This window comes from Solanum dulcamara, chromosome 3 (genome assembly GCF_947179165.1).
Source record: "Solanum dulcamara chromosome 3, daSolDulc1.2, whole genome shotgun sequence".
Classification (NCBI taxonomy): Eukaryota; Viridiplantae; Streptophyta; class Magnoliopsida; order Solanales; family Solanaceae; genus Solanum; species Solanum dulcamara.
This window is the reverse complement of record NC_077239.1, coordinates 58,572,445-58,594,321: the sequence shown is the minus strand read 5'-3', so window position 1 is coordinate 58,594,321 and position 21,877 is coordinate 58,572,445.

Here is a 21,877-nt window from a genome sequence, read left to right as displayed (position 1 = left end):
TGATTAAGGCAAGTAAACTTCTAAAACCCCGTAAATCTTGTAGATCTCTCGAATTTTCTTTTTTTTATGTGTGTTGGAGGGTAATGGGAATGAGGTATGTGACTCTAATCATGTGAATTATCCTTAATGAAAGAATGAGGTTAATAAAAAGATATTGTGTGCTATGATCGTGATCGAAAACGTTAACTCCTAGCCTTGAAATTGATGTGAATTTGATGAAATGTTATGATAGTGCTAATATGATTGTGAACTTGATGAAATTTTCATTTGCTCATTATTGATAGTGGAAATTGAGTTGAAGTACTTGCACACTGATTGATCATAATTATGTGATAAAGGAAAATGAAAACTTTGATGATTTATAATGATGTAAATATTGATGTTGATGTACTATTTATATTGTGACGTGACTTATCTTGATATGAATTGCATTGTAGTTGTGAACACTATCATATTCTCATTATTTGTATGAACATACTTGTTTACATTGGTTCTGGAACACTTTCCTTGATTGTTTTTTCCCTCTTAAACTAAGGGAAATCAAGATGTTGGAGTTCATCAATCTTTGGCAATGCAACATGGAATGACGAAATATGCCCTCAAGTTCACCAAGCTCTTCAAGTATGCTCCATCATTAGTTGCCGATCCACGTGCCTGGATTAGTCAATTCATTTCGGAGGTATCCAACTTAGTTACTAAAGAATGTCGTACCACTATGCTTATCAAGGAAATTGACATATCCTGGCTTATGAACTTTGCCAAATAAATTAAGGGAGAGAAACTCAAAGAGATAAGAATGAGAGATTCTAAGAGATCCCGGTATGAAGATGAGTTCTCCAATGCTAAGTCCGATAGTGGTAATGGTCATTCTCAATAAAGCCAAGATTTCGGAAAGAAGTTCGTTAATGATAGGGTGCCATACCCTAAGGTTCAAGGCAGAGGGGCGAATGCTACTAGCCCTTCATTTCCCAAGTGTTAAAAATGCGGGAAGAATCATAGAGGGGGTGTTTGATGGGAGAGGGCACTTGCTTTAGACATGGCAAAATGGTTCATAGGAAATATGAGTGCCCTCATGTTACCAACAAGTGTATAGAAGGTTATCCTCAAGGCTAAGTTTGTCAAGGTGGTCGAGCTCCACAAGGTGACCAAGCTCAACCTAAAGGTGGTCAACGCAATAATCGTTTTTATGCTCTTCATGGTAGGCAAGAGGTGAAGGAGACTCCCGATGTTGTTACCGATATGTTGCTGGTCCTTCACTATGATGTTTATGCCTTGATTGATCCGGGTGCAAATTTGTCTTTTGTTATTCATTATGTTGTTATGAGGTTTGATGTTAGCCCCGATAATTGATAGAACCTTTTTCATTTATGATCCCATAGGTAAGTCGGTTATGGCTAAAAGAGTCTATAGAAATTGGCCCATTTCAATTTGCACAAAGTTATCCGTTGTGATTAAGTTGAACTTGACATGACCAATTTTGACATTTTTCTTGGTATGGATTGGTTACATTCCTTGTATGCATCCATTGATTTTAAAACTCGTAAAGTCAAGTTTCATTTTCCAAATGAGCCTACTCTGAATAGAAGGGTAATAATTAGGTGGTTAAGGGTCGATTCATTTGATGCCTTAAGGCCTGGAAAATAATTTCCAAGGGTTGCATATGAGTTAGGGATGTTGATTCCGAGACTCCTACTCTTGAGTCAATTTGAATTGTAAATGAATTTTTGAAATTGTTTTCCTGAATATCTTTTGCGTATTCCTTCCAAAAGGGAAATACACTTTGGTATTGACCTCCTACCCGAAATGCAGTCTATCTCTATTACTCCTTACCGTATGGCTCTGGCAAAACTTAAGGAGTTGAAAAAGCAATTTAAGGATTTGTTGGATAAGGGTTTCATAAGACCAAGCATTTCACCTTGGAGTGCTCCCGTGTTGTTTGTAAGAAGAAAGATGGGTCACTCCGAATATGTATAGATCACCGGCAAATGAACAAGGTCACCGCAAAGAACAAATATCTGATTCCAAGCAAAGATGATTTGTTTGATCAATTATAAGGGGCCAGTTACTTTTCAAAGATTGATCTCCATTCAGGTTATCATCAATTAAGGGTAAAGGGTGTGATATTCCCAAAATGGTGTTTCAAACATGGTATGGTCACTTTAAATTTTTGGTTATATCTTTTGGGCTAATGAAGGCATTGCAGCTTTTATGAATTTGATGAATAGGGTATTTAGGCAATATTTGGATATGTTTGTGATTGTCTTTATTGATGATATTTTAATTTACTCACGGAGTCATAAAGAGCATGCTGATTATTTGAGGATTGTCCTGCAAATTCTCAAGGACCACCAACTTTATGCAAAGTTTAGCAAATGTGAATTTTAGCTAAGGTCAATTGCTTTTCTTGGTCATATTTTTTTCGAAAAAGAATTATGGTTGATCTAAAGAAGACCGAGGCACATAAGAATTGGCCTAGATCGTTGAGAGTCCTTTTGATAGTCAGAGTTTCTTGGGCTTAGCTGGTTATTATAGACAGTTTGTGGGAGATTTCTCTTCCATTACATTGCCATTGACTTCTTTGAATAAAAAAAAGGTGAAATTCCAATGGTCTGAGACATGTGAGAAGAGCTTCCCAGAGTTGAAGGATAGACTTGTCTTTGTTTGGGTGTTGACTTTACAGTAAAGTTCCAATGGTTTTGTTGTGTATTGTGATGCTTCACGAGTTGGTCTTGGTGTTGTGCTAATGCAAAATGACAAAGTGATAGCTTATGCTTCAACGCAACTCAAGGTGCATAAGAAAGATTACCCAACCTATGACTTGGAGTTGGCAACGGTAGTATTTGCTTTGAAGTTGTGGAGAAACTATGTCTATAGTATCCATGTAGATATTTTCACCGATCACAAGAGTTTTTAATACATGTTCACTCAAAAAGACTTGAATCTTCAACAAAGGAGATGGCTTGAACTATTGAAGAAATATGACATGAGTGTACTATACCATTCGGGTAAGGCAAATGTGGTTGCCGACGCTTTTAGTAGAATATCTATGAATAGTGTTCCTCATATTAAGGATGAAAAAAGTGAGTTAGTTCAGAATGTCCATCAATTAGCCTGACTGGGTGTTCGATTGGTGGATTCCAAGGATTGTGGTGTTGATTTGCAAAATAGAATGGTTCCAAATCATCTCTTATGGTGGATGTAAATGAAAAGCAAGATGGTGGTCCCATTTTGGTTGAATTGAAGAAAGTAGTTGCTGAAAAAGCCATTGAGGCTTTCTCCCTAGGGGGAGATGGTGTTTTAAGATATCAAGGCTGATTATGTGTGCCGAATGTTGATGGCTTGAAAGATATGATATTGTCCAAATCTCATAGTTTGTGATATTCTATACATCCCGATTCCACAAAGATGTATTGAGATTTGAGATAAGTATATTGGTGGAATGACATGAAAAGAAATATTGCAACATTTGTGGCTAAGTGTTTCAATTGTCAACAAGTGAAAGTTGAGTATAAAAAACTGAGAGGCTTGACTCAAGACATTGAGATTCTGACTTAGAAGTGGTAAGCCTTGAAGATGAACTTTGTTAAAGGTTTGCCTCGTACTCGTAGGCAACATGATTTTATTGGGTAATTGTTGACCGAATGACTAAGTCGACTCATTTTCTCCCAGTTAAGACTCCATATTCAGCCGAAGACTATGCTAAATTATATATTCGAGAGTTGGTTAAACTTCATAATGTTCCTTTGTTTATCATTTCCGATCGAGGTACTCAGTTTACATCTCAGTTTTGGAGATCATTCCAAAGGTGTCTAAAAACCCAAGTGAAGCTTAGTATCGTTTTTCACCCACAAATAGATGGTCAGGCTGGGTGCACCATTCAGATATTAGAGAATATGTTGAGAGCATGTGTCATCGATTTTAAGGGAAATTAAGATAAGAATTTTCCATTAATAGAGTTTTGTTATAAATAACAGTTATCACTCTAGCATTGAAATGGCTCTATTTGAGGTTTTGTATGGTAGGCGGTGTAGATCCCCTATCGGTTGATTTGACGAAGGTGAAGGTTCTTTGATAGGACCCGAGTTGGTGTTTAAGGCTATGAAGAAAGTCTATATTAGAGAAAGATTGAAAATGGCCCAAAGCTGCCAAATGTCCTATTTAGATGCGAGGAGGAGGGAACGTGAATATGAAATTAATGATTGGGTTTACTTGAAAATTTCACCAATTAAGGGAGTGATGCATTTTGGTAATAAAGGAAAGCTAAGTCCCTATTGTGTTGTCTCATATCAGACTTTGAGGCGAATTGGTAAGGTGCCTTATGAGTTGAATTTTCCTTAAGATTTGGCATCAGTGCATCCGGTGCTCCATATGTCATTACTAAGGAACTTTATATTGATCCTAGCTCCATTGTTCATTGAACAACATTGAGGTCAGAGAGTCTTTCTTATGAAGGAGTTCTGGTTGAGATCTTAGACCGGTAAGTTAGAAAGTTGTGAAATGAAGAAATAACTTCAGTTAAAGTGTTATGGAGGAATCAAGAGGTTGAGGGTGCTACATGAGAGGCCGAAGCAGATATGATGTCCCGATATACTCATCTCTTTCCTTCCATACCTAGTTGAGGTATTTAGCTCCTTCATGATCCAACAAGACCAAATCATGCATTTAGCTGTTTTCATGGTTTCATATGTATTCATGTTCAGGAAATGAGTTTTAAAGTTATATTTTTGCTTAAGATTAAATATTTCATGTTTTTATGCATTATTGAGATGTTTTGCATCCATGTTGGGCTGTTGTGTTCCTTTCCTATTCCACTCATGCTAGCTTGAGTCCTATTCGAGGAAGAATGTTTCCAAGGGAGAGATATTTTAAGACCTCAAAATTCAAAAATTTAAAAAAACAAGGATCAAAACATGTAATTTTTGAGAATATATAATTTTGGCACAAGGTGTTGACCATGGAAGGCCATCACGGGGCTGTGGTAAGAACCATACCTCAAGGTGAGCCACCATGATGGTAATCATGAGGTTCAGTCCTACAGATTGTGGTCTACAATAGGGCACCACAGATTGTGGTAGGCAACACACACCATGGTGAGCACCAAGGATCGTGAAGACCTCCATTGTGACTCCTTCCCAGAGGCCTTAGAAAAAGGATCCCAAGGCTAGAACCATGCCTCACAACGATGGGATGTGTAGCCCTTCAAGGACCAAAGTGGGTGCCCTGGTGGTTACTCCTGGAAACTAATCTGTAGGGCCTGCACATGACCATGTTTCACGGGCCATTAGGCACTCCATGGACCATGAATGAGTTCCATGAAGGAAGTTCAGATACCTTCCTCTGCAACTCCTAAAGTTCAACTCCAACTCCAACATCAAGGAAACTAAATGGGGTCATCATGAGAATCACGGACCCTGATGGGTCCTCCGTGGTGAGTCCCAACTCAGTTAAATGAAGGGTACTCTGATCATTTTCCTATTCTTTTATTTATAGATGTGGACGTTTTTTGGACTAGTTTCATTACAAAAATATCCTAAATACTTCTAAACTTATTCTTCTTCCTCTTTAACTCTAAAACTACTTTAAGACTTCTCTCTCAAGGATCATTCAAGGGTTCATCTTCTTCATCAAGTATGGTTAGGGTTTCTTCAAAAACAAGTCTTTTTTTCAATTCTATGGTCAAATTCAATAAAGGTATGTAGGGATTGATCCGTGGGTCCCTTTCAGGCATGAAGTCCCAAGGTTTCTACTCAAAATCTCATGAATTAGGTTTGTAACCCTTATTTGATGAATATCATTGGGTTGTTTAAATTATGTTTTAAATCATTATGTATGACCATTATAAGTATGTTTATACATGAATTACATGATTTATGAAGAATGACTATGAATTCAATGATATCAAGGTATTATCATGACTTTCATTCAAATTGGCTATGTATATGAGTTTTTAATCTAAATTCAAGTATGAACTATGATCACGAATTACAAGTATGTTCAAGATATGAAATTCATACAAGTTATGAAAGAAGGTGAATTAGGGCCCTATGTGGTGATGTTGGACCTAATTATATGAATTATCCAAGTATGTTATGTAATCGTGAAAGAACAATACTCACATTGCAATTATGTTATAAAATGAGCTAATTCTATGAAGTATGAAGTTTATGAATAAGTTATGATATATCCTAAAGTATGTTTATTATCTTATGTATTCCGTGGGATTTGACTTAGCACTGAGTGGACTAGAGGTGGAGGCCCTACCAAAAGCTTTAGTAGCAGCCTCAAGTATCTTAAACTACGTGCCACCATAGGTTGCCTTCATGGCTTATCTAGTGGATTCACATATAGCGTATGTACATGACTGCCTAGTGGGGTAGAGTCTACCTTGGGAAGTAGATTCTCCTTTCTTCCATTGTATGGGGAGACATCCGGATTCCATCTTATAGCTTGCGTGTTCTTATTGTCAGTTATGGTTCTATCCCGCATATGTATGAATTCTTATGTACTTTCATGATTTCAACTATACCTTTTAAATGATTTAATCATTGTGGTTTTTCTCATGACTTTACTTATCCTCTTTATTATGTACTTAAGTGATCATTGTATCTTATGATTTATATTACATGTCATGCCCTCATACTTAGTACATTCAAACATACTAATGCATACTGTTGCCTATATTGTTTAATAATGTAGGGGTTGAGGATCACATTCCCACTCGTGGCTAGTTGAGCTTTAGTCATTGAAGTTTTTGTTGAGTCTTCATCTATCAAGGAATAGTGATTAGTGGTTTCTTCTTTCAAAGACGTTTATTTCTTTCATGTTGAGGGTGACCTAGGGACATGCCTTAGCCCCCGCTGTTTTCATATAGTAGAGGCTTTTGATGGACATATGTTTAGATTCTATGTTGTCAAATTCTCATACTTTTTATGATTCATGATCTAGACTCCTTCTTATGTTATTTTTCACATTTACTTAACCTTATGTATGCTTTATGATATGTCAAGAGGCTTGGTTGGAGACCTTGGGATTTCGATTGTCGTGTAACGACTAGGCCCTACGTCAGGTCGTGAAAAATATCTAGCCAACCTAAATTCCAACTAATCAAAAAGCATTCACATTCTATGGCTCAATCTAAAGAGAGGGGAGTCATATCCTACATGTAGGCCAATCACACATGCTCCAAAATCAAAGAACTAGAGCTTTCATTTCAGAACGGACTTTGAACGCTACCACACTATCAAAAATAGGTACACAACCTTAATACAATCATTTTAACACTAAAATTACTAAAATTGGAGATGGACCAATTTTGGAGTAAAAAATGAGAATATAAGACCCGCTCTGGTAATTCCAGATTTTACTCTATGAAAAGGTCCAAAATACCTCCAAAAACTTTTGTTCTAAAATGAAGCACAATTCAAGGATCGAAGAAGCCCAAACATGAACATGCAATAAAAACCTAATTTATAGATATTAATCATCAATAATGGCAGCAGCTAACATTGGAAATTTACCTCTAATGACGCTTCCCCAACATTTTTTGAAGCTTCCCACACATTCTCCTATTTATTTCGCACAATCCAAGCTTTTGAATCACCCCAAAAAGAATTAAATTGAGAGAGTTATGTCTTTTGAATTTTGGAAAATGATCTAAAAATTAGTCCTTGGTCTCCATTAAAAGACCAGGGATTTAACTTCCAGGAATGCGGCTACAACAACCCGCAAACGTGGAAGAGATGAGCCCAAGACTTCGTGAACGCAGAGGATCCTTTGCAAATGAGAAAGGCAAGGCCATAGACCTATGTGAACGCGGAGAGTCAGGTCACTAACCTCCGTGATCGCAGCTTGAGGTCTGCGAACACGAAGGCCAAATAGGTCCTGCACCAATACTGTTGTAACATGAGATTTTGGGATTTCTATACGTATTCATTTTAATGAAAAGAGGATCTCACACCTAAATGTCATTTTCAGCAAAATTCCATAATGAGCCTTGAGATTAAACCAAAAGCCTTGGGAAATGAACCAAAAGGACATTCTAGAACAAACTCAACATTTCCCAACTAACCGTGCTAATGGAATTTTCATTCGAACCCGTTTTCCAAGAGAGTTTTCCAAAGTCAACCCTAGGCCAAATTTCGAAGGATAAAATGTCAAATGGCCCCAAACTTGCACCGAATGCCTCGATACTCATGTCGACCATGCTAGTAGCCTAATTTGGCCATTTTAGAGATGATGGAACCAAATAAATTCCATTTCAAATTCATTTTCATAATATTATGACCGAAATTAACTTTTCAAGTTTTAAAAGTTCCAAAAGAGAGAAACGATCATAAAAACCAAATAAACGACCAGACAACTAGACAGTCAGTCCCATCAAGTCATAAATTACTTTGGGTTACTATAAGAATGCACTAAACGATGAAAAGAAGGCATTATGGAAAAAATGACTTGGAGGGTCATTGCAACATCCACTAATAAACAAGACTTTTGTCTGAGAAAGTAATAGTCAAGAAGTACCTGAAGGCTCAAATAAGCCAGGGAACTACTCCCACATCTCCTTCTAGGTCTCTTAGGTATCCTTCTCAACTGGACAGTTCCTCCAACAATCCTTAACAATAGGAATGGATCTCGATTGCAACTACCAGACATCTCTAGCTAGAATGGCCACCGGCTTCTCTACAAAGGTCAGATGATCATCCAACTCAACTAAATCATACTTGAGCACTTGAGACTTTTCTGGAATATACCTGTCACGACCCAAGACTAGGGTCTAGATGTGACATGGTGAATGAGACACGCAGATGTACCTCATTCAAGCCTCTTAGTATTCATTTAGCTTCTCATAGGTGATGATATTCAAACAAGCAAAATGAGAGAGGCAATGGGACTAAAGAATATATCATTAGCATAGAAATCAAAAGTCAAACTTAAACATCAAAGATCTTCTATTAGTCCAATGTTACCTCTACTATCTTTAGACTTGGCGGGGGCTAAGACATATTCCTAGCTCACCCCCAAGAGAAAAATCAAAAGTACCACAAGACCACCAAAAGTTTATACATGACATGAGCTAGGAAAGGAAAGGGGATGTTGTTCTCAAAACATGGGAACTTACCAACTATGTAGCCTTTATCAAAATCAACTAGCCACGTGGAGGAGAGTGTGGAGCAATGTATTCCCCTACATGATGATATCATGTAGGCAAAGAGAAGGCGTTAGTACTTTGAATGTACTAAGTATGTGAGCATGAAATATAATGAAAAATATTGAGACATTTATAAGCATAATACATGAGTAAATATATGCATGAGACATCATATATATATAATAAAATATTCATTTTAAGGAAAGATGACCCTAATCGACATTTAAGACCATACGAGGTATTATATAGTATCCAACATAACCCCTTTCATTAGCTCGGGGAGATTACTTGTTGGGTAGAATTCCGTCAATTTTGATTATTTCTTTAACGTTAACTTTAAGGGCTATTTATGGATCCACTAGCCTGTGTATAGACTACTGGCAATTAAATAAGATGACCATTAAGAATAAGTATCCAATCCCTAGAATAGATTACTTGTTTGATCAAGTGTAAGGGGCAAGTCACTTTTCCAAGATTGACCTTCAGTTCAGCTATTACCAACTATGAGTGAGGGAGTGTGACATTCCCAAAATGACTTTCCAAATAAGGTGTGGTCACTTTGAGTTTGTGGTGATGCATTTTGGGTTGACGAATGCGCCAACAGTGTTTATGGACTTGATGAATAGAGTGTTCAAACCTTACCTTGATACTTTTGTGTTGGTCTTCATTGATGATATTTTGATTTACTCTCGGGGTGAGCAAGAACATAAGAATCACTTAAGAGTTGTGCTTCAAATATTGATGGATAGTCAATTGTTTGCCAAATTTAGTAAGTGTTAATTTTGGTTGAAGGAGGTGGCATTTCTTAGTCACGTAGTGTCCGGTGATAGGATTAAGGTTAATCCTAAGAAAACAGAGGCATTCAAGAATTAGCCTAGACTGTTGTCTCCTTTAGACATTAAAAGCTTCTTGGGTCTAGTCGTGTACTATAGAAGCTTTGTTCAAGGGTTTTTTTCCATCACATCTCCTATGATGAAATTGACCTAAAAGAAAGCCAAATTCATATGGACGGATGAGTGTGAGAAGAGTTTACAGACCTTAAAAGATCGACTTCTGCTCCTATTTTGACTCTACAAGAAGGATTAGAAGGTTTTGTAGTTTATTATGATGCTTCAAAGATTGGTTTAGGTTGTGTCTTAATGCAAAATAGAAAGGTTGTAGCCTATGCTTCTAGGAAATTAAAGGTGTATGAGCGTAACTACCCTACCCATGACCTTGAATTAGTGGCCGTTGTTTTTGCTCTGATGATTTGGTGGCATTAGCTCTATGGGGTACATGTGGATATGTATACCAATCATAAAAGTATTCAATATGTATTCACCCAAAAGGACCTTAATCTAAGGCAAAGGAGGTGGCTAAAACTCTTTAAGAACTATGATATGAGTGTGCACTATCATCCGGGTAAAGCCAATATGGTTGCTGATATACTTAGTAGAGTGTCTATGGGGAGTGGGGCCCATGTTGATGAATATAAGAGGGAGTTGGTGAAAGATGTTCACCAATTGTCTAGATTAGGGGTAAAGTTATGTGGTACCAATGATGGTGGTATGGTTTTTCAAAATGGGTCTGAATCCTCTTTGGTGGTGGATGTTAAGTCAAAGTAAGATCTTGACCCGACGTTTATTGAGTTAAAGAAGTTGGTGAAGGAAAAGAAGATAGAGGTCTTTTCCCAAAGGGGAGATAGGGTGCTATACTACCAAGGTTCCTATGTGTTCCGAATGTGGATGGTCTAAGGAGTGTGATATTGATAGAGACTCATAATTCTACATACTCTATTCATCTCGGTTCGATGAAAATGTACCGAGACTTAAAAGAGTTCTATGGGTGGAATGGTATGAAGAAGGACACAGAGGATATGTTAAGGTCTTATGTGTTGGAGTTTAAAGGAAATTGGGATGATCATCTACCGCTCATTGAGTTTGCCTATAATAATAGTTACCACTCAAGTTTAAGATGGCACCATTTAAGGCTTTTGTATTAGAGATAATAGAGATCCCTAGTTGATTGGTTCGAAGTAGGTGAGATGACCTTGTTTGGGCCCAATTTGGTACTTGATGTTTTAGAAAAGGTAAAGATTATTAGAGAAAGATTGAAGACGGCTCAAAGTCGTCAAAAGTCCTAATCTGACACTAGAAGGGATCTTGAGTTTAATGTGGATGATTGGGTGTATCCGAAGGTTTCACCCTTGAAGAGTGTGTTCAGTTTGGTAAGAAAGGGAAATTGAGCCCTAGGTATGTAGGGACTTATAGAATCGTGAGACATGTTGGCAAGGTTGCGTATGAGTTAGAGTTGCCATTGGAAATGGCCATGGTTCATCTAGTGTTCCATATGTCTATGTTGAGAAAATGTGTGGGTGATCCTTGTTCCATTGTTCCTTTGGGAGTAGTGAATGTTGAAGTCCCAGTTGAAATTTTGGACCGGCAAGTTAAGAAATTGAGGAACAAAGAAGTTGCCTCTCTTAAAGTCCTTTGGAGAAATCAACAAGTAGAAAGTGCTACATGGGAAGCAAAAGCGGATATGATTAAGTGATACCCTCACATTTTTCCCTCTACTCAAGCCTAAGATATTAAGTTTTCCTTGCTTAATTATTTGAAATCCTTGCATTCCAACTTTTCTTGTCATATGCATGCAAAATTATGAAATATGTTTTGAACCATATTTTAAATTGCATTATCGCATTAATGATGGATTATTGGTTTACACTATACTCTACTTAAGCTAAGTCTAGTCTCATTCGAGGACGAATGTTCCCAAGGGGGAGATAATGTAACACCCCCTAAAAATGTTGTATCTGGTGTTCTAATTCTTGATGAAAATGATATTACTTCTGTATTTTGGGAATACCTTATTATAGATTATTCCAAATTAGGTAATTCAAATTTTTGAATAACCCCAACATCATTACCTACAACTTTCATGAAGACCATAGCTTAAGATTCGGAGGCTAAGTAGATCGAATAAATTAATCTTTGCAAGACCTGCTACTGTGAAAAAATGGAGTAATTGTAGAAGGAAAGTCATATCTCACTGTAGGATGCTCCAAATTAGTTGATTCTTGTACTAATTAAAGAATCATTCTAAGTCTACAATTCATATGAAGACATTAAATCCTAATTAGGAAGTTAACTTGTTCAAACATAGCTCTAAAAAAGGGTATTTCATAAAAAGAAAAGTCATCTCACCAACCATAAAAGATCTAGATCCATTTGACATCACCCGTGACATCAATAGTCCTCCATTTGACATCACCAATGGCATCACAATCCTCTATTAAATTTTCAAATTTTTTTTTATAATTATTTTAATTATTGTTAGGTCCCTCCTTCACACCTATAAATACCCACCTTATTTCATCATTTTGTTCATCAAGCTTTCTTAAGAAACTCTTCTATCCATACACTTTACTCATTCTCAAAATATAGTTTTAGTTCTTAGTAGTGTAGAAATATTATTCTAATTATTCATATACTCTGGGTAGTACACAAAACGCTTCGGAAAGGAGAAAAAGCTAGGATTCAAGAGTATTCATTAAGTCCTTCGATTCTGAGTGACACTTCGGATTTCAAGTATGTAAGGCTTCAATGAAAGTATTCTTTCCACTGTTATGCCTAAAGTATTTTAACTACATGATAAATTATGTTTATTTTCTTTAAGCTTTACTCTAAGGTATGTGGGTGTTTATCTATGTATTCTTTCACCCATGTAGTTCAAAACTCTTTCAACTAAATCTCTTGATTTCAAGTAAGATTTTCTTATAGGTAATTCTTATTTCTATTTAATAGTATGAATCATGATTAAGCTAATGATTATTGATCTATTTTAATGCAAAATAATTTCATATGTATGAATTAATGGTTTGCAAGTAATTTCTCTATTTATCTGTTTAAAGATTCTTGAAATTCATGGTAGGTTGTTTAAAGTAAGATTTTTAATTAATGGATTTCAAAGTATTTATGCATAATTTAATTTACATACATGATTGAAAGTTGAAGTGACTAAAACCCACCTAGTTTTACTATATTTTCAATCAAGTTTGATTTGAAAGCTTTGACTCCAAATAAATATTTATGAAAGCAATGTCTATGATAAAAATGGAGTCTTATAAAATAAAAGAATGATGAAATATTATGAATGATGGATTCTTTATTTTATAAGGACAATTCTTGTATATTTGAATCACTATAGATTTTAATGAGCTATTCCACCAAATATGATGTTTTGAATTTTCAATCTATATGCTATGAATATTTTAAAGTATTAAAATATTCCATGAGATTGACTTAGCACCGAATGAGGCATTGAGGTAGGCTAAAATATTTCTAAGAGGCTTGTTTAAGGTACTTTCGGGTTCCTCATTCTCCATGTCACGTCTTGGGTCATGACAGCGAAGCAATGAAAGATAACCTTTATAGCCTTCTACATCCAGTCCATCAAGTGGCTCTTGGTAGGTTCTTCTTCTTCTCCCAAGTCAGCTCTTAGTAGAGCATCTTATTCTTCTGGGCAGTAGATCCAGTAAAGGAACCTTCCATACATCTCCGGATGGCTCCAATTCCTCCTCGACATGGTGGGTGGAGAATAGGTGTTGTGATTGAGGGGAAGGGGCATCCATATCCTCATTATCTTCCTTCTCTCCATCGCCTGCCTCGGCCGCTGCTCGACTACTTTTCCCTCACCCACCTTCTTTTTGTTTTTCCCTTTGGAAGAGGCCTTCCTAATCAAAAAAGGGTGGAAGGGGGATTCATAGGTAGTATCTCATCAGTGTCCATGAGTTGAACCTCCGCCCACTTGCACATCGGCATCACTATTCCTGGTAAGAAGAATGTTTTTTTGTTGCCTCGATAGAACATCTTCCACTCAGACACTATCTTTACCCCAATATTCAGCCTAATTCCACTCATGATTCAAGCCACCACCAAAGCTCGAGGGTAAGTCACATTGATATAATTTCTTGATGGACGTATCCTCCGAGCCTCAAAGTTCAGCCACTTCTTGGTATCAGTTGACCAGTACATGCTGGTGATGCCCTCCATAATATCCTAATAGATCTGATCCCCAAGCTCCTCCTCAACCAAAGTGTCTCTAAAATAAGTCAGATCCATCTCTCTCAGCTTAGTCTCATATTTGATATTAGATACCTTCGGTATCTCTAGCACAACATTAATAAACTGGATGCTCATTAGAAAATCTACACCTATGATGAGGATGGTAGGGTCAGGATCATCCCAATGGATAGTGGGGAGGAAAGCGTAGAATTCCCTCACCAAGCCTGAGCATGCAGTGGGTGAGGTATCTACTAGTTGACCCTACCTTAACTCCTCCAATCCAGTATGGAAAGCGAGAGACTTCTCGCTGACCCCCAGCATGTGGTAACCCCTCTCATACAAATACTTAGTCCACTGGTAGTCATGGTACCTCTGCCGACTAGCATTATTAGGGAACCTGACAAAAGGTAAGTTTGTTTCATTGAATTCAACCATTATTGATCAAACCTACAATTTCATAAGGGTGCACATTAGGACTCAGTATAAATAGATGATCACATGTAAGGAAAGGGAATTTTTTTTCCAACTAGAGATGGCTAGGAGGACACTGTCTTACAGCCTCCCACTAAGAAGGCCAGGATCTCTCCATGGTGAGGCCGACGTAGTAGGAGCAAAGCTGCCATGGAGACCTTTATCGTGTTCATAGCTTCATGGGTGTATCCATGGAACCCCTTTGCCCAAAAACTCTATTTTCACCGATGTTTCTTCAAATCGGTGTTTTTAAGGTACCCTATTACCTATATATGCAAAGATTCTAACATTTCAACTCCCAAATAACTCGATTTGGTACAGTACCATCTTTCCATAGTGGGAACAACTCTTCTATAGTAGAGTCACCATAGCGGGATGGGAGCCACCATAGCAAGATTATCAAGGATAGAATTAAAAGACACGAATTCTTTTTATCTCCTTCTTCCCTTAAGTGACAAAATAGACAAGGGTCATCCTATAAACTCTTAAAGAGTTGGTCTAGGCTTAGAAAGGATGGATAATGATATCACTAGCACAAGAAAGCTATAAACCATGAATTTCAAGCCTACCTCCATCGTTCTTGTTGTCCAAAAATCAGGAGCGGAGCTATTATCCTTCAATAACTCTTGGAACCAATGTAGGCTAGTTTTTCTTAATTAAGTAGTTATAAACTTGTTCTCACTGCTTAATATAATGAAAATTGATGGAATATTTCATGTTTAGGCATGTGAACATGGAATTTGGATGGTTTTAAGTGTCGTTCTTATCGTTAAGGTTGGTGTTTGTATTGTATGGATGGACCTATTTGGTGATTAGGTGTAGGTGATGGTTTACTTTCTCATACATGTTATGTATGTCTGTTAACTATATTATTACTACTGCCTGGATGTATGTGAATAGGGAAAGATGGAATGAATCTAATGAAATAACTATTCATAATCAATTATATGTAATGAACTTGTTACTTGGTTGTGCAAGTGTGTAAACTATTCATTATTAATTGTAATTATGATTGTGTTTATTGGATCAGATACCACATCGGTACATATTAAATTGGATCGCTGGTAAATAATGGAATGGGTGTCACACCGATACACTAACTATTGGAACGGGTGTCACACACCAAAACACTAACAGTTTGGGAGTGGGTTCCATGAGAAAACAAATTTTAACTGATTATTTATGAGTGAATATGATTACATGCGTGATGACTATTGTATTTCTAATTGACACAATTGTATCTAATCATGCCCATCCTATGTAATAATTTATATAAAAAGACTAAAAGTCTGAATGTTACCAGTTTCTTTAATATGGTGGTGTTATATTTGTTTATATTATGGTCGTTAGATGTGTCACGTATCTTAGTATGAGAAGTTGCGAGAGTATGAAGTAAAATGGTCGATATGGTGATGAGGTGACTACGCTATGCCTTATGAGGGAAGTTTAAGTCTAGGGTGGTTAGTTAGGCCTTATTATGGTACACTACGTGGTCAAGGGCCGGACGGTTGTAGCGGGAACTTTTATGAGTGTAGTAAATATGTTAGACGTATTTTGGGGTGATGTGTAGTCAGAAAAATCCTCTATGTATGATAGAAAGGATAGGCCTTGATCTATATTAGAGTTGGCAGCAGACCAAATAAAAGTCTAATATCATGATACATACTAGTGGTGATCTAGGAAAGTAGGGTTGTCAAAGTGTATGTATAAAGGTTGGCTCGGGGTATCCGTTTTAGCATGTTCTTATTTTGATTGATTTCTTATATTATGTGGTGGGCATTGGGTTGACCGATGATGTCTACCAGTATGTGTTGTTTGTACTGATACTACTCTTGCTATTCCACTTGGCATAGTCTAGTTGCAAGACTAGTGATGTTATATAGGTGAAGATGAAGATGATTCTCCAACAGCTTATACTCTTCCTTCTTTATGGTGGAAGTTGTGTCATTATTTTATTTCATACATTGTGTCCTTAGAAGGTTTTTACCTTTTTAGACAGGGGGTGTTAATTATTTTTGAAATTTAAACCTTTGTTTTTTTTAAACTCAGTAATTTATAATTGCATAATCTTTCAGTATCATTTCTTAATCCTTTACTTTTCTGCTTACTTTGGTCATTTATCAATGAAGCGTTCTCCTACTTAGGTGTTAAAGTGGGTGCCTGCATAGCTCGGTGGGTTAGGTTCTGAAAACTCTTAAGCTGGATTGTGTTTTAAAATGATTTCTTGGGATATTTCTTTCCTTGAGAGATAAGGGAAGCAATGGTAAGAGGGTTCCTTAACCTGAAGCAAGATTTAATGAGTGTACAGGAATACAGTCTAAAGTTCACCAAGTTGTCCTGCTATGCTATAGATATGGTAGCTAATATAAGGAGAAAGATAAGATTATTTGTATCGAAACTCTCTCTCTTATCAAATAAAAAGGGTAAGGCCCTTATGATGATTGGGGACATGGATATAGCTAGGCTAATGTTTCATGTGCAATAGGTTGAGGAGGACAAGTTGAAGGACAGAGAAGAGTTTTGAAATAAGAGAGCTAAGACATCAAACCATACATTCAACAAGTAGAGGACTAAAAATGGAAATCGATCATCTTTTTGGCTAAAGTCATCTGGACCTGCACCCTCATCAGCCAGTGCACCTACACCAAGTAACAAAAAATGATTAGAGGTCTCAGAATTTCAGAGCTCAAGGTTCTCAATCCCATAGTAGTGTAGCTCAAGGATTTTCCCAAAATCTACCTTGTGGTAAGTGTAGTAGCCATATGGGACAGTTTCTTGATGGCACAAGTTGTTTTTACAAGTGCGGATAATCGTAACACTTTATTAGAGACTATCCAATATGGAAGCAAGGTAATGTGGGCAATCTAGCCCATTTTTTTTCAATAGTGCCATCAGGTAGGGTTGCCCAAATAGGTGCTACTTTAGGGATAGGTGGAGGTTCAAACCACTAGTATGCTAAGGCTTGTTACCAAGATCAAAAGAACTCACTAGACGTCATCACGGGTATGCTTAAAGTGTTTTCTCTTGATGTTTATGCCTTACTTGATCTAGGTGCAAACTTGTCCTTTATGACATCGTATATAGCCATGAAGTTTAGGATTGATCATGAATGACTTCTAAAACCTTTCAGTGTATCTACTCCTTATCATCTCAGTCTATTATAAAGACATCATAGCTTACTTAGTCGAGTTAGACATGGTGGATTGATGTCATTCTAGGCAGGGATTGGTTTCATGCTTGTTATGCCTATATTGATTATAGAACGAGTAATCAAGTTTCAGTTCCATAATGAGCTAGTCTTATAATAGAAAGATAGTCCAGCAGTGCCTAAGGGTCATTTTATGTCATACCATAAGGCCAAAAGTGTAGTTTCTAAGGGATGTATCTATCACATAGTCCAAGTTATAGACTCTAATATTGAGCCACCATCCCTTCAGTCAGTTCCAGTTGTGAATGAGTTTTCATAAGTCTTTTCTGATGATCTATCTAGAGTCTCTCTCGATAGGGAGATAGACTTTGGGATAGATGTTCTTCCTGATATGCAACCTATCTCTATTTTTCCATGTAAAATAGCTCCATCCAAGTTGAAAGAATTGAAAGAACAGTTGAAAGATCTATTAGATAAGAGTTTTATTGGACTGAGTGTCTCACCTTGAGGTGCTCCCATCCTATCCGTGCAAAAGCAATATGATTCCTTTAGAATGTGTATCAAATACCATCAGTTGAACAAGGTCACCATAAAGAATTCATGTCCTCTTCCTAAAATCAATGACCTATTCAACTAACTTCAGGGTGCCACTTGTTTCTCCAAGATAGACCTCATATCTAAGTATCATCAATTGAAAGAGAGAGAAATAAAGTTACAACCCAAAGACAAATTTCTGAACCCGTTATGGCCACTATTAGTTGTTATGTCCTTTTGTTAAATAACGCTCCTATGGCATTCATGGACCTCATGAACCAACTATTTAAGTAGTATCTAGATATGTTTGTTATTATGTTTATCGACGATATTTGATCTACTCTAGAAATGAGGAAGAGCATGCCAACCATCTTAAAATCTTCTCCAGACTCTCAAGGATTGGAAGTTATATGCTAAGTTTTTGAAGTGTGAGTTTTGGTTAGCAGTTGTGGCATTCTTGGGATACATTGCATCTAGCGAAGATATTTGAGATTATTTGCAAAAAAAGAGGCAGCAAAGAACTACCAAGATCCACATGCTCAACTGACAAAAGGAGTTTTTTGGGTTAGGTTGGTTACTACAAAAGGTTCGTAGAAGGATTCTCATATATTTCATCTCCATGGACTATCTTGACCCAAAAGGAGACTAAGTTCTAATGGTCTAAAGATTATGAGAAAAAATTTCAGGAATTAAAAACTAGATTGACCACTGCTTCATTGTAGACCTTACCAAAAGGAACAAATGGCTTTGTTGTTTATTGCAATGAATCTAGAGTTGGATTGGGTTGTGTTCTGATGCAGAAAATTAAGGTTATAGCTTATCCCTCTAGAACATTTAAAATCCACTAGAGAAATTACCCAACTCATGATCTCGAGTGGTATTTTCTGTGAAGATATGGCGCCACTATATTTATGGCATGCACGTGGATGTATTTATGGATCACAAGAGTCTTAAGTATGTTTTCAGTGAGAAGGAGTTAAACCTGAGATAGAGGAGATGACTTGAGTTGCTCAAGGACTATGATATGAGCATTCTCTACCATTCATGTAAGGCTAATATTGTTGTTGATGCTCTTAGAAGGTTATCCATGGATAGTACTTCTCATGTTAAGGAAGGAAAGAAAGAGTTGGCTAAGGAAGTGCATAGGCTTGCATGGTTGGGAGTTCACCTTGTGACTCAGATGAAGGTCATTGTTCAGAATGGGGATGAATCATCATTAGTGGTAGAAGTGAAGGAAAAGAAAGACAAATACCCCATCCTACTTCAATTAAAATAAAATGTCCATAAGCAAAAGGTGATGGATTTTGGATAAGGGGGAGAGTGTGTTGTGATATCAAGGTAGATTCTATTTCCCAAATATTGATGGTCTCCAAGATAGGATCATTTCATAAGTCCATAGCTCCAGTGTCACACCTTAGAAATTTCTAAGCTCGGATTAAGTTTTTAAAGGAATTGGCAAGATTGAGACTCGCCGACTCATCTAGCGGTTTGCCGAAGTGTACATGAGCTCTCCTAAATGCTCTGAAAGTTTATCTCAGGGAGAAAAGAATTTTGGCAAGAAGAAAGGAGTTTGTCGATTCGCCGAATAGGTTCAGCGAGTAAGGAACCTCAGCAAAAATATCTGAAAATTTCCCTTAGGAATAAAAACAAGTTGGCGAGAAAAAAGGAAAATCAACAAATCATCGATCCAATCGACGAGCACTGTAGATTATGCCAAACTATGCAGAGAAAATTCTCCCTAAACCTATTATGTTCACTCACTGATGTGTTTTACGAGGTAAGGGAGAGATTGGCGACTCACCGACCAGAAAGTGAGCACTATTTATCTCGCCGATTGAGTTCCGTCAGTTATGTTATTAGGGTTATTTCAGTAATTTTAGATTTATTTAATCCCTAAGCTATGTCATTTTGGACCTATTCCTAAATATCTATAACTATACAAGCCCTTCAAACTCTCTTCATTCCCTCCCAAGCTATTACAATCAAAATTCTTCTCTCTACAATCTTCTCTTAAGCTCAAGAAAGAAAAGTCTAGGGTTTGAAGATCAAGTTCAAGTCTCCATTGATTAGAGCTTGATTTTAGGATTTGTATTCTAAGGTATTTAGGAATTTCATCCATGGATTCTTTCCATCCAGGGAGTCCAAAAGATTTCTCCCTTTTTCTATCAATTTATACTCAATGATTCTAGGGTTTTGATAATTTAGCATTGGGTTCAATCAATTATGGTTTTATTCATTCTCAATGATCTTATTAGCCTAATTTCATCTTAATTACATATTTCCAAGTATTTTTACATGAAATTGATGCATTATGCCTACTTTATGACAATGAGCTACGATTTGAGACAATGCATATGTCATGAATTTATAAACTATGATTTCAAATGTGCTTTTAGATAAAGTATCAACATGATTTTACTACACTATGGTTTACTTTGAAAGGAAAGTAATCTCGTCATGAAGGTTTTCCATGATTTAGCCACCTCTAATTAAAATGTGATCATTTATGAAAAGCTTTCTATAATTTAGATGCTTTCACTTTGTCTCGTATGGCTATGTTATGAACTCATGATTTTAAGGAGTTGCTCTTATAACTATGCATGTTTTCCATTGAGAGTTGTACTTATCACTGAGTGGACTAGTAGCGATTACCCATGTCCCATAACTACGTGGCACCATAGGTTTGTAGGAGATTAGTGGCGAGTACCTAGTCTAAGAATTAGAGGTGAGTACCAAGCTGTCATGATAATGATGCCTTCATATCCAGGCAAGATATATTGGGCCCTTTTATAATGGGGAAATACATCGAACTCCTTGTTATAGCTCACATGATTATATGTCGGTTGATATGACTATGATTATACTTCTTTTACAAATTTTGCACCTAACATGCCTTAGGATTTAAATAATGTTTTTAAAGGTTTTAACTATGCTGATCTTGGTCATTGCATTATTATGATTTATGTCATGTATTGCATATTCTCAATACTTAGTATATTCCATATAATAATGCATACTTTACTATTAATACTTATGTTACTTTCTGTATGTTTTGGTGAGATAGGGCTTGTCCTACACCTTATGTAAGTTTAGTAGGGGCATTGTCAGACTATAGAAGTATGTTTCATTTAAGTTGGTTATTATGTTTGAATTCTCTTTATTTTGAGATTTCTATGTTGAGACTATATTTCACATTTATAGCTACTCTTGATTTCACATGGATTATGTCATGCTATATATGCTAAGCATCTTGGTTGGAGTCCCTCGGGATTCTAATTATTGTGTCACGTCTAAGGTATAACTTAGGTCATGAAAAAATTGGTATTAGAGCACAAGGTTCAAGAGTCCTAGGGTGTCTAACACGATGCTTCGTACACAGTTTTGTTCATAGGTGTGAAGTTTGTCACATTTATGAATTAGAGGCTATGCAGCATTTTAGGAAACTTCACTTTTTCATCATTCTTATGTCATGCAATAAAGTTGAACTCTCTAAGTTTTCCTTCTAACTCTTGTCCTTTATGATTATAGAATCAT